Source organism: Danio rerio, chromosome 7 (genome assembly GCF_049306965.1).
Source record: "Danio rerio strain Tuebingen ecotype United States chromosome 7, GRCz12tu, whole genome shotgun sequence".
Taxonomy (NCBI): Eukaryota; Metazoa; Chordata; class Actinopteri; order Cypriniformes; family Danionidae; genus Danio; species Danio rerio.
The window spans coordinates 27,847,794-27,860,006 of NC_133182.1; the positions used below are offsets into that span (position 1 = coordinate 27,847,794).

The following is a 12,213-nucleotide window of genomic DNA, read 5'->3' on the forward strand; positions in this document are numbered from 1 at the left end:
TGGTGCAGTGGGTAGCACGTTTGCCTCACAGCAAGAAAATTGCTGGTTCGAGCCTGGGCTGAGTGAGTTGGTGTTTCTGTGAGTTTGCATGTTTTCCCCCATGTTTGCATCAGTTTCCTCCGGGTGCTCCGGTTTACCGGAGGTACAGGTGAATTGAGTTGGCTAAATTGTCTGTAGTGTATGGGTGTGTGTGTATATGAGTGTGTATGGATGTTTCCCAGTGACGGATTGCAGCTAGAAGAGCATCTGCTGCGTAAAACATATGCTGGATAAGATGGTGGTTCATTCTGCTGTGATGACCCCAGATTAATAAAAGGAGTACTCCGAAAAGAAAATGAATGAATGAATAAAGGTTTACGAAAGATTATCTGTAGGCTTAGTGCTTGTTTGTTCAAATGTTATTATTTGTTAAAAGGCAGTAAAAATTATATAATGAAACATATCATTTAAAAAAACTTCTATTTTCAAGGGGTTATACTTGAGAGTTCTTTACTTTTTTTTTTTTTTATTTCTAGCTCATAACAAACATAAAAAGACTTCCCTTCTCCATCTTCATAGTTTAATTATATAAGCCTGATGAATATTTATTTATTTTATTTTTTGAAGGGTGTTTTTGCTGGGAAAATCCAAAGGATGTGATGTGATGAGACCCTCTCAGTTGTGTGATGTGTGATACAGGAAACAAATGCTTACACAACATTTAAAATTATTACATTATTAACATTATACCATTCAATTTGTTGTAAATTAAAATTTTCTCTCATATTGAACAGGATTTAACACAAAGAGCTAAAATAATGCATGAGTAATACACTTAAAACAGTGATTTCCACTTCTGGTTTCCTGCACATTTTGTACGTCTTCCTTTCTCATCAGTAGGGCCAGACAGAATCTGGGAACATTTTTTGCATTTCTGCTGAGAATTTTGTAAAAAAATCTGTGGATTTATATGGAATGATTTTAGGAATATTGTAACTTAACACTTAATATATGAACTAAAAAATAACTTTTATTTAATGTGTGAAACCTATTCGGTAAACAAAGCGAGTCTAATATAGTCTAAATCTACTAAAAGACAGGCAAATATTACTTTACGAACTGTACTGTACATAAATCATGAACATTTTAATATTACAATAATATTAGTAAAATTAATTTAAAAACTAAATAAATTTAAGTTTACGCACATTTACACAAGTAAATACACAGACTCAGTGATGGGTTTAAAATCCATTGATTTCTGTGCGCTCAGATTCCGTGTGGTCCTACTCATCAGCTCATTAACCGAAAGATCCATGAACTGGTCCTTGTGTGCCAAGTAAGAAATGCATACAAAATTTACAGAGTTGGGGGTAACAAGGACTGCAATTGAGAACCACTATCTTAAGGGGATTGTTCACCCAAAAATAAAAAAGATCCCAGTATCTATTGAAATTAGATCCAAACCTTTAAGAGTTCTTTATTCTGAAAACCTGAAACCATTGACTTCCATAGGATTTGTTTTTCCTACTATAGAAGTCAATGGTTACAGGTTTTCAGCATATTAGGATTATTTTGTTTTGTTTTGGATGATTTTTTTTTTGATTTCCCCAGAGTTATCTGAGATATCTTAGAGTCATCTTAGAGTCATTTCTTAGTAACACCTGAAAGGTCTTGCTTGTCGTCTTAATGCAGTTCAATTCATTTTTATTTCTGTAGCGCTTTTTACAAGATTGTGTCAAAGCAGATTAACAGATGAAGTTGTTAAAATTAAAACTGCTTCAGTTCACTCTTCACAGTTAAAGTTCAGTTTAATGTAAATGCCACTACTGGAACCAAAACACTGAAAAGCAAGTCCACCAATGTGCAGCTCCACTAGTACCAAGCCAAGCAAGCCAGTGACATCAGTAGAGGTGTAAAGTAAAGGTAAAAAAAAATCTTGATAGAAACCATTTCTCCTCTAGATCGATCTAGCCAAAGGTCTTGTGCAGAGCTCAGGGTTCCAACACTTCTTGAAAGTAAAAGTACTTGCATTTCAGACATATGGATTCAAGGCCTGAAAAGTCCTTAAAAACAAACACAGGTTCATGAAAGTCTTTGAATTAAATTTGTTTATGATATGGTTTCAACAATCGTACACAATTATTAAAAAAAACAGAAATTTATCAATTAAAAATCTTAAATTTAAATTGTGTACAATAACACTAATGAATAATGCACATTTGATCAGTATTTCAAAAATGGCATTTAAATATTACAAGTACTGAATTCAACAAATTTTATTAAAGTTTGTTGAACATGACTGTTTAAAAAATATCTGAGATTTGTAATGTAAATATTAAGTGTTATTTCTCAGATATGGGTTGCAGCTGGAAGGGCATCCGCTGCATAAAACATGCTAGATAAGTTGGTGGTTCATTCCGCTGTGACGACCCCAGATTAATAAAGGGACTAAGTAGAAAAAAAAAAATGAATGAATGAATATTAAGAGTTAAATACAGTAACCACTTTCATGGAGCTACATATGCTATGCTAACTGAATGGGGTATGAATTACAAAAGTGCTTGATTTAAAATGAATGGTGCTTTAAAAAGTCTTTGAACCTGCTGTTCATGAAAGTGTGGGAACCCTAAGAGCTGCAGTATAGGCGCTGGAGAACTGAGATCGATGGACGTCTGTTGCCCTTTCGAAAGTTGCACCTACAGTAGTCTGAGCACTAGTTTTTCCATTAACAGTGTGTATTCAGCTTCTCGTTAGCGCCAACTAATGCCCCAGTTCACACCACCATGCTTCATCTATGAACTTGAAGAGGGCCTGTTTGGATGCTTGGAACTGAGGCTCACTGGACAAAAGAATTGAGTTTTTTCTCTTCAAGCTCTTTAGCTTTTATTTACAATTCTTTTAGCAGGTTATCATACGGCTTCAATGTGGAGAGGCTTGAGTGTGGCCACTCCGCCAAACAGCTCAGATTGGTGGTGTATTGCAGTGATGTTTGCCATTTCTGTAAGTTTTTTCCATTTTACTTTTTTAAAATCAATTAGCGTCACCATCAGCTTCTTGGTCACCATTATAAATTAGTCTTTTTTTTCCTCCTCGAGGTATCTTTATTTCTATATGTGCAACATTTAAGGGTAACGCTTTATTTTGAAGGTCCATTTGGGTATTAGTAGACTGTCTCCTTAATATCTGTTGATACTGCTCCTGTATCTGTATCTTAAACTGACATTTAACTGACTATAAGACACTTTGCAAGTACATGTCAACTTACACTAACCCTAACACCTAACAGTCTACTTACAAACTAATGAGAATGTAACTTAAATTCAACGAACTGACTCAAAATAAACTGTGACCCATTTAAGTATTAACAATGCATTGTACAAGTATTTATGCTGCTATTTTTACTATGAACACTGTATTTATGCTTAAAACGACATAATAAAGAAGTGTTTTCATTGGTAAAGTCACATGGCACTTGAACACAGTTGGTAAAGTCACATGGCACTTTATTCTAATTAGCTGATTTTAACAATATTTATATGAAAGTGATACATTTGTTACATTATAAGTTTTGTATTGTCATACTTTAATACATTCTTGCTGAATAGAAGCAACTTTACTGACCTCAGTCTTTAGAACAGAAGCGTATGCAGTCATTGTACTTGGTCACCAGTCATTGTCCGTTAAAGTGCAGCGGAAGCAGTTTTTGATGTAAATGATACATTAGATGAAAGTAGCCTCCAGTTTCATGTAGAGTGGAGTAGATGGGTGTGAAAAGTGCTGATGTGACTGTATGTAAGTCCTGCATTTAATTCCATTAAGCTTTTATAACAAGGAATTTTAATGGCAGTAATGGAGTTTTATGAGTCTCCCAAACTTGCATATTGTTATATATTATACATGTAATCAGGGGCACAGCTAGCAGTTATGGCCCTATGAAGGAATGTTTGAAGGTTAACCTTAACCCCCTGCTAATACTTTAACCCTTATGTGCTGTTGGGGATGGTTTCGTCCACTCTTGGGGCTTAATTTGGCCCCTTTTTCTCTGTTTTTCATCAAATATAATGCGTATTGGTCTTATTTTGATACATTTTTGGAAAATGCTTCGAAAATATTTAAAAACTTAACACTCTGGTCAAATTTATTATCCGTTTGTTATGTTAGTGACTGTTTTGCCTCATTAACATAATGGCAGAAGTGCTTTTTTTATTGTAAAGCCATCCCAGGTAGCAAAGAATTCTGGCCCAGATTTGGCATAAAGCTGGCCCAGCAGGCATTCATCCGACACTGGCATACAGCATGTGGGCCAAACATAAGTGGCACACAAGACATAACCAGATGTCAAATGTAGTATTTGGTCCAGATGTCAAAATGTGGGCCACGTGTTTGGCCTTTCTTGAACCACATTTAAAATACATTTAAATTATATTTGAGGAAAGAAAATCTACCAATTAGGTTGCTTGGAGGAAAAACACGCACATAACGTGCCCTAAGCAACCTCCTTAAAGTTAGCCCCCCACCCAACTCTAAACGCTGGCACACTGCAAAAAATGCTTTTCTTGCTTAGATTTTTTGTCCTGTTTCTAGTCTAAATATCTAAAATTTCTTATATTAAGAAGCAATTTCTAGACAAGCAAAACATATAGTCTTGTTTTGAGAAATAATATGCCAATATTAAGTGAGCTTTTCCCTAAAACAAGCAAAATAATCTGCCAATGGGATAAGCAAATTAATCTTGTTTTTCTTTTGACGTAAGATCATTTTGCTTACCCCATTGGCAGATTATTTTGCTTGTTTTAGGTACTAAAGAGCGGTGTTGTCGCGCGCGTACTGAAGGGCGGGACCGAGGGTGTGTCGCGTCGCGGGGGCACTTTTGATCATTTTGGAAGGGCACTTTCTATCCAAGACTAAAAAGGGCATGTGCAGTGCACAGATTGAGCCCTATGTGTGCACGTGCCTGAGTGTAACACTAATGTAAGGTTTAACACTAGCAAAACAATGGGTCGCCAAAGTGTGTGGAACCTAAGAATCATTCTAACTGACCCCCCGCTTAGCATGTAATCAATGGAAAGTGGTAATAAAATCCCATAAAAATAAAAATGTGGTAATAAAGTTATGAGTAAACGGCATAAATTCAAAAGCTTTAGCTCCTTTTCATAAAGTTTTTCATATATCATGTAAGAACAGCCTGCAACAACTCATAATTAAAGCACCCAAGACTCTCCATTTGGCAGTGACAAAGCAGGAACTTGATTAGTTTCTTTGACATCTCTTTGCACGTCAGCTCTTTTCTTGCAAATGCAATTTCAGTATGAGACTTTGATCTATATTGTAACTAGTCAGCTGCTTTTGTTCTGATGAGACACATATTTGAACATGTTCAAAACATTATTACACTGAAGATGAAAAAAAAAAGAAGAAAATGCTGCATTGTTTTAGGTTTTCAACAGTTCAGTTGATAGACCAGGGCATTCATGTAAAATTCCAACAAAATTACACACTACTTTGCTTATATTAAACTTTCTATTGTACCTGCTATTCTGTTTGTATGATTGGTCACATTGTCTTATCATATGGCTTGTTTAAATGACATATTTTTAATTGTTTTTCACCCAAGGACAGTGGAGATTCCAGACAGGAGAGCGTGGGGAGCAGAGAGGGTAAGGATCTGTAAAGGACCTTGAGCCATGCAGGAATCAAACTTGTTTACACTGTAGTGCTATTTGTCAATGCACTAACCACAAGGCTATTGGTGCCGACATGATATGTTTTGTAAACGAACATACCATGTGTTTTTATTGTTGTTTGTTTTTGAAAATAGGCACATTTTACATGTCTCCTAAAGTTAAACAGTTGAGCTATTATTTATGAATCCATTCAGCCAATCACTGGGTCTGGTGAGAGCGCTTTTTAGCTTAGCTTAGCATAAATTAGATTAGACCATTAGCATCTCACTCAAAACATGTTTAAAAATGAGATTCGATAGTTTTAGTTTCGTCAGTCCTGGAACATGACGTGAGGGAAGAGGGAAGAGGGAAACTTTAAATAGAATTTGTTTTGGAGCGAGATGCTTATGGCCTGATAGGATTTAATGATTTATGATAAGCTAAGCTAAAATTGGAGATTGGGTGAATGGATTCAAAAATGGTAAACCTCAACTGTTTAACACTAGGGGACCTGGAGTGTTACTTTAAGTCCATAGGACAGCATTCAGTTTCTCATACATACAGGGTAGTTACTCAACAAAAACGAACATATTTGGAATAACCCAAACATTTTTGGTCTCTATTGATCACCATTGTGTTTTTTAAAAAAGACCATCAACTTTTGGTCACCAACATTTTTAAAATATCTTCTTTTGTGTGGGGCAGAGAAAGAAAACGTATACAAGTATGAAGCAACTTGAGAGTGAGTAAATGGTGAGTAAATATTCATTTTTGTGTGAACAGTGCTGTTCTTGTCAACATTTCATATATATTAAACAAGTTCTGGCTGTAAGTACAATTGTTATTATGTTTTGTAATGTTTTTACCATCTCATCAAGCACCCTTTGAAAACGTTGCACTGATTGGTCAGCCACATTTGTCATTAAAGAGTAAGTGAGTGGTGAATCACTAAATGACAAGGCTATGGTTTCTGTTTTGGTGTTACACACGCAGTAGGTGCCTTTTAATCATGCATACAGCAATAATGAAAGTGTTCCATGGTGTGAGTAATAATGTAAGTGTTTTGACTTTTGCATTAAGAGTTGTATGTTCCTTTAATTTGTAGTAGTTATTATTATTTCATTTGTAGTGGCTATTTTTTGCAACACTTACATATGCTCTTAAGCTGTTAAATGCTTGATACCAATTGGCTGATCAATATTTTAAAGTGTGCAATTCTTTTCACGGAACCACACAGTTACAATAGTTCCATAACAGCATTACAGTTTAATGTCACTATACACTAAATGATTTTATTTTATCGTCCCTACGATAGTCAAAAATCAAATTAAAACAAACAGAAGACTGGATGAGATGCGAAAGAAACTACACAGTAAAAAATAGAGGCTTCCACACAACTTCTTTATGCTGTACCAACATAAATCAATTAAGCTAATTTAATAATTTTTGCTTATTTAAGTTGATTAAACAAAACAATTAAGTTGTCCCCCCAAAAAATCCAAGCATTGTTGTTTCAACTCATTTTAAATCAGTAGTTTGAACAAGCAAGTCACTTTTCGAGTGAAGTACTACACACAGGAGCTGTTTGAGGGCAAAAACTTTACAAAAGTCCAAAAAAAAAAGTTATGCCAATATTCAACGATTAAATATATAGTAACAATGAACATGCACAATACTGATATTATTAAATCTTTTAGAGTGCCGTTTAAAAATATTCAGATTGTTGCACTGACTGTAGTGTTCATCACAGCAAGAAAGGCTTCAAGACTTAAAAGGCAATTTATATTCAAACATCTACATTTTCACATCTTAATCTGAGTGAAAATCTAAAATAGACAGACAAAGTAAGATTGAGAATAAAAATAAGAGCTATACATGCTTCCTTTGGCTTAAACCCTACTGTTTTAGACCCCCCCCCCCACCTCTCAAATTATATTTAACGGAGAGAAGATTTTTTTTAACACATTTCTTAACATAATAGTTTTAATAACTCATTTCTAATAACTGATTTATTTTATATTTGCCATGATGACAGTAAATAATATTTGACTAGATATTTTTCAAGACACTTCTATACAGCTTAAAATGACATTTAAAGGCTTAACTAGGTTAATTCGGTTAACTAGGCAGGTTAGGGTAATTAGGCAAGTTATTATATAATGATGTTTTTTTCTGCAGACCATTGAAAAAATATATAGCTTAAAGGAGCTAATAATTTTGACCTTAAAATGGCTTTAAAAAATAAAAAACTACTTTTATTCTAGCTGAAAAAAAACAACAACAAATAAGACTTTCTCCAGAAGAAAAAAAATATTATCAGACATTTTGTGAAATTTCCTTGCTCTGCTCAACATAATTTGGGAAATATAAAAAAAAGAGGGGGAGATAATAATTCTGTCTTCAACTGTATATATAAAGTTTCACACAAAAGAAAATGTGTACAAAAAGTATGGGGTCTGAATAATGCACTCAAAAACTCGAAAGTCGTAATCGTTATATTAAATGGAGACCATAACTAATCAAATTCAGTAGTATTTTTTAATAACATTATTAATGAATCTGTCTTTGTTTCACTGTTGATTTTAATCCATTAATGATACTTCATTTTAAAGCATTATCTATTATAATCTTTCTGGAATTTAATTTGTTTAAAACATTTGTTTTCTCTGAACAATTTGGTTATTATAGATGTTAAAGTAGCCTTCTTCACAGCTTAAGTCAATATCACAATAATACTGTGATCAAAGCTGAAAAGGTGACATCACTATAAGCCTACTTGACATACCAAATCTGAACTGTTTTTTTTTTAGGTGTGGTAACTAATATAAGCAGTGCCGTGTCTGAGAGCCACACATTCCCCTTAAAACATTATATTTATTCACAGTTGAGGAGCTTCATGATGAGCTTTCCTCATAACAGAAGTGGCATCAAAAATGAAAACTGTTTTAAGTGTATTTATTTCATTCTACTCTTCTTTTAAAAACATGTTTAAAAATCTTACCAGCCCCAAACTTTTGAGAGGGGTGAGCTTGGGAGGTGAACAGAAATTTTATGTGCCATTAAAGATTTCTAGTAAAAAGCAAAATAATTGAGGACTAAATAAAGAGCGTTCATACCGTAGATAAGACTGACATTTCTGGAAAAAAAAAATTATCATTTACGTAACATGTACTTTGGTTATCTTTTTTTTCTTTTCAGGACTGTGGGAGGTGGAACTTTGTCTTCCAGGCGACTGCAGTGGGACCATGTGAACTTTAGAGTTCTGGATTACGAGTTAATTGAAATTCCTCAAATTCCTTTGGGTTGAAGAGAAGGAGTCAAAGGGAATTGATTAATTCTGCTACTCAAAATAATACTGTATCGTTCTGACTGTTTGCATTCGAGGAACTGCTAAAAGAGTATGCAAACAGTGCCGTGCGAGAAAGGAGAGTTTATGCAAACCACGGCATCCTCCAACAATGGCATTTCTGGAGTTCTGCGGTGTGGAATATGCACCGAATTTACATTTTGCAGCCGATGCTTCCTCGTGTTGTAAACATTCTGTTGCTTCACATTCCCTCTTTGACGAAACCCCCAGAGGTCATAGTGCCAAGTCATGACATGTGGAGGATTGTTGGGGGTTTATTAGGATGGGTCATTGTGTTAAGAAACACTGAGTAAGTAAGTGTCGCTCACTGTTCAGCAGCTGTGGAAATAAACAGCTCCGCTATAGACCCTGGACGTACATGTGGGTGGAAAAAAGCCGTTATTGTTATATATATTTCACACATGCTCAGGTGCTAGTGCTACACTGCTAGTTAGTCAGATTTCCATACAGGGAACAACTAATTTTAAAATGTCTCCTACGGGTTTCCCACAATCTATTTTAGATGGTTTGTTCAAGAGAGTAACGTAATCAGGAGAACAAACTAAAGTAAATGAGAGTAAACAGAGTACCATGTTAACTATAATGATTGCTTCTGGCAAATTTGTGCCAATGACAATGTGCAAGTGGGTTTCAGAATCCTTTTGTCTTTATAATTTCAGTAGTGTTTGATATCAGTAATATGTTTTTTTTTTTTATTGTTACACTTATTCTACACTGTAAATATAATCAATTAGACTATATATGTTTTTTAGCTAATAGTAACTTATCAAACTGAGTTAATCATGTTCTAACTTAATTTGATTAGTTATGCAAGTCAGTTTAGCACAATGTAAGTTCAATGGACTTGTAAGGTTAATTTGATTCAGCTTAAAAATGTAGGGCAACCTGGATTTTTTTTTTTACAGTGAACAGATTTGAGGTAAAACTGCTTTTCCAGGTTGGTTATTAATATGACAGTATCAACACAAAATCAAAAACAAGTCACACTGATGGTTACTAGAATGTTTGTAACATAAATGTCCAGTTCGTTTTTGATTTTACATAATCTAAATAATGAAATTATCACTAAAAGCAAAAAAAGTTGTTCTAAAAGTGTGCATCTGTTTTTTAAATTATGCTTATATTTTCTGTCTACTTATGATACATTAACTAAATTATTACAACTGCCAATCAAAATGTTTACAATTTTATGCCAAGTAATTCATGTTCTTTAAGTCAATAAATTTAATGATATTTGAAATATGATTATTTAAACATTATTACAAATCAACAAGGCAAGGACTTTCCATTCCTGTGTTTATTCACAGAAGTGTCATGCTTCATTCATTTATTCATTTTCTTTTCGGCTTAGTCCCTTTATTAATCTGGGGTCACCTCAGCCAAATGAACCGCCAACTTATCTAGCACATGTTTTAAGCAGCGGGTGCCCTTCCAGCTGCAACCCATTACTAGGAAACACCCATGCACTCTGTGATTCCCAGAACTGACATGGTTTACAATATAATTTATACAATTATTTCTTTTAAGTATTCAAAGGATACAGTAAACAGTACACAACTTAGAGTAGTGGTTTTACCTTTTTTATGTTTTATTTTTACAATCAAGCATTTGAAATATGTTGGAGGTGGCAAGTTGGCTCTGTCCCCTCACAGCAAGAAGGTTGCTAGTTTGAGTGCCGGCTGGACCAGTTGGCATTTCTGTGTGAAGTTTGCACCTGGAAAGGCGTTTACTGCGTAAAAAATACACTGGAATAGTTGATGGTTTATTCCACTGTGGCAGCCCCTATTAAATAAAGGGACTAAGCCGAAAGAAAATGAATGATTGAGCCCCAGTAAGTCCCAGTCCCGATTTACAGGATTCAAATGTCCTTCTAATGACTGACTTTATCTGGTAAATAAATGGACATTTAGCTGCTCTTTAATCAGATATTTAAAAAGCAAAGCATAACTTAAACCAGACAAAGGCGCTTAAAGGGATGGTCATTTCAACCCATAGTGAACATTTGCAGTTTATTTACCCAGCCTCAAATATCAAAGACGTAGGTGACAATTTTCTTCAGTAAAACATTAAAAATACTTTTTTAATACTAGATTTTAAAGTTGGTAATTCGTAATGCCAGTCTACAGTTACCTTCACAGACAAAACAGGCAAATTAAAATTCATACTCGTGATTCTGGTGATGCATTGAGCTATAGAAGCAAAACAATTGGTTTGTGCTTGAAACTATACATTTCAAACATTATTACCTTTGATTCAAAGACTAAGTATGTACTTGACAGTTTGGAGCATGATATTCTTGTTTAATAATGATGTTTTGTTTTAGCAGAAACTGTTACACTTATGGGATTAAATTATTATCAGTTCATTCATGTGGAATAATGTAATAGATCATCAGCATGCTTCCTTAAACCAGCCAGTATTATTGTTACACCTGAAGTAACAAAAAAATCTAATCCTACACAAGTGGCCTTGAAATTTTTTGGGAAAAATTGGCGTTGGAATCACAAAGGTTGAGAAACACTGCTCAATACTAATGTAATGTAATGTAATGTAATGTATTGTAATAATGTAATATTATAAGTGTTGTTTGGTTGCTGATCATACTTATAACTAAACAGTCGCATTCAAATAGGGATTGTGAGAAACTTGTAGGAACATTTTTTAGCATGATTTAAATATGAAAATCTGAAGAGGATAATCATTTTTTATGCGAAAAATTATACAATCACAGTACATTATAAAGAAAATGGAAAGACAAAAAGAAAACATTTTTGGAAAAAGAAAACACAACAACAAAAACAAACAGAAGGGGTATATTAAATGAAGAGGATAACCATATTGCACATCTGTGTGGATGTGATGCGTCATTTATGCCGAATATCATTCAATTTTGGCTCATTTTAGAGGGGTTTTCCCACCTTTTTTGATGCTAACAAACAAGAATGACCACAATAATGACCATAAACTGATACTGACATAAAGGAATGACCAAAACAATGACCATAAAAACCAATATTAAATAGTTGTTTGATGCTGACATACAATAATAACCTCAAGAATGACCATAAACTAAGGAACTGGAACTACTTGATATGTTTTTGATACTAACATACAAGAATGAGCAAAATAATGAGCAGATACGTAGACTTGATACTTTTTTGATGCTGACATACAGGTAAAAAAAGAAAGAATGACCATAAA

The 12,213-nt window shown here is 34.1% G+C and overlaps 1 long non-coding RNA gene across 2 annotated transcripts; it reads left to right on the top strand.

Moving 5' to 3' along the window:
* Positions 1–1,782: 1,782 nt before the first annotated feature.
* LOC141375372 (uncharacterized) lies at positions 1,783–11,778 on the top strand. Of its 2 annotated transcripts, XR_012383313.1 has the most exons (5): positions 2,885–2,982; positions 5,597–5,639; positions 6,351–6,398; positions 8,844–10,684; positions 10,735–11,778. It is a non-coding gene; the product is annotated as an uncharacterized lncRNA (long non-coding RNA). The 2 variants fall into 2 exon arrangements; XR_012383314.1 differs by lacking the exons at positions 2,885–2,982; positions 5,597–5,639; positions 6,351–6,398; positions 10,735–11,778 and adding an exon at positions 1,783–1,905 and having other exon boundaries at positions 8,844–10,351.
* Positions 11,779–12,213: the final 435 nt, after the last annotated feature.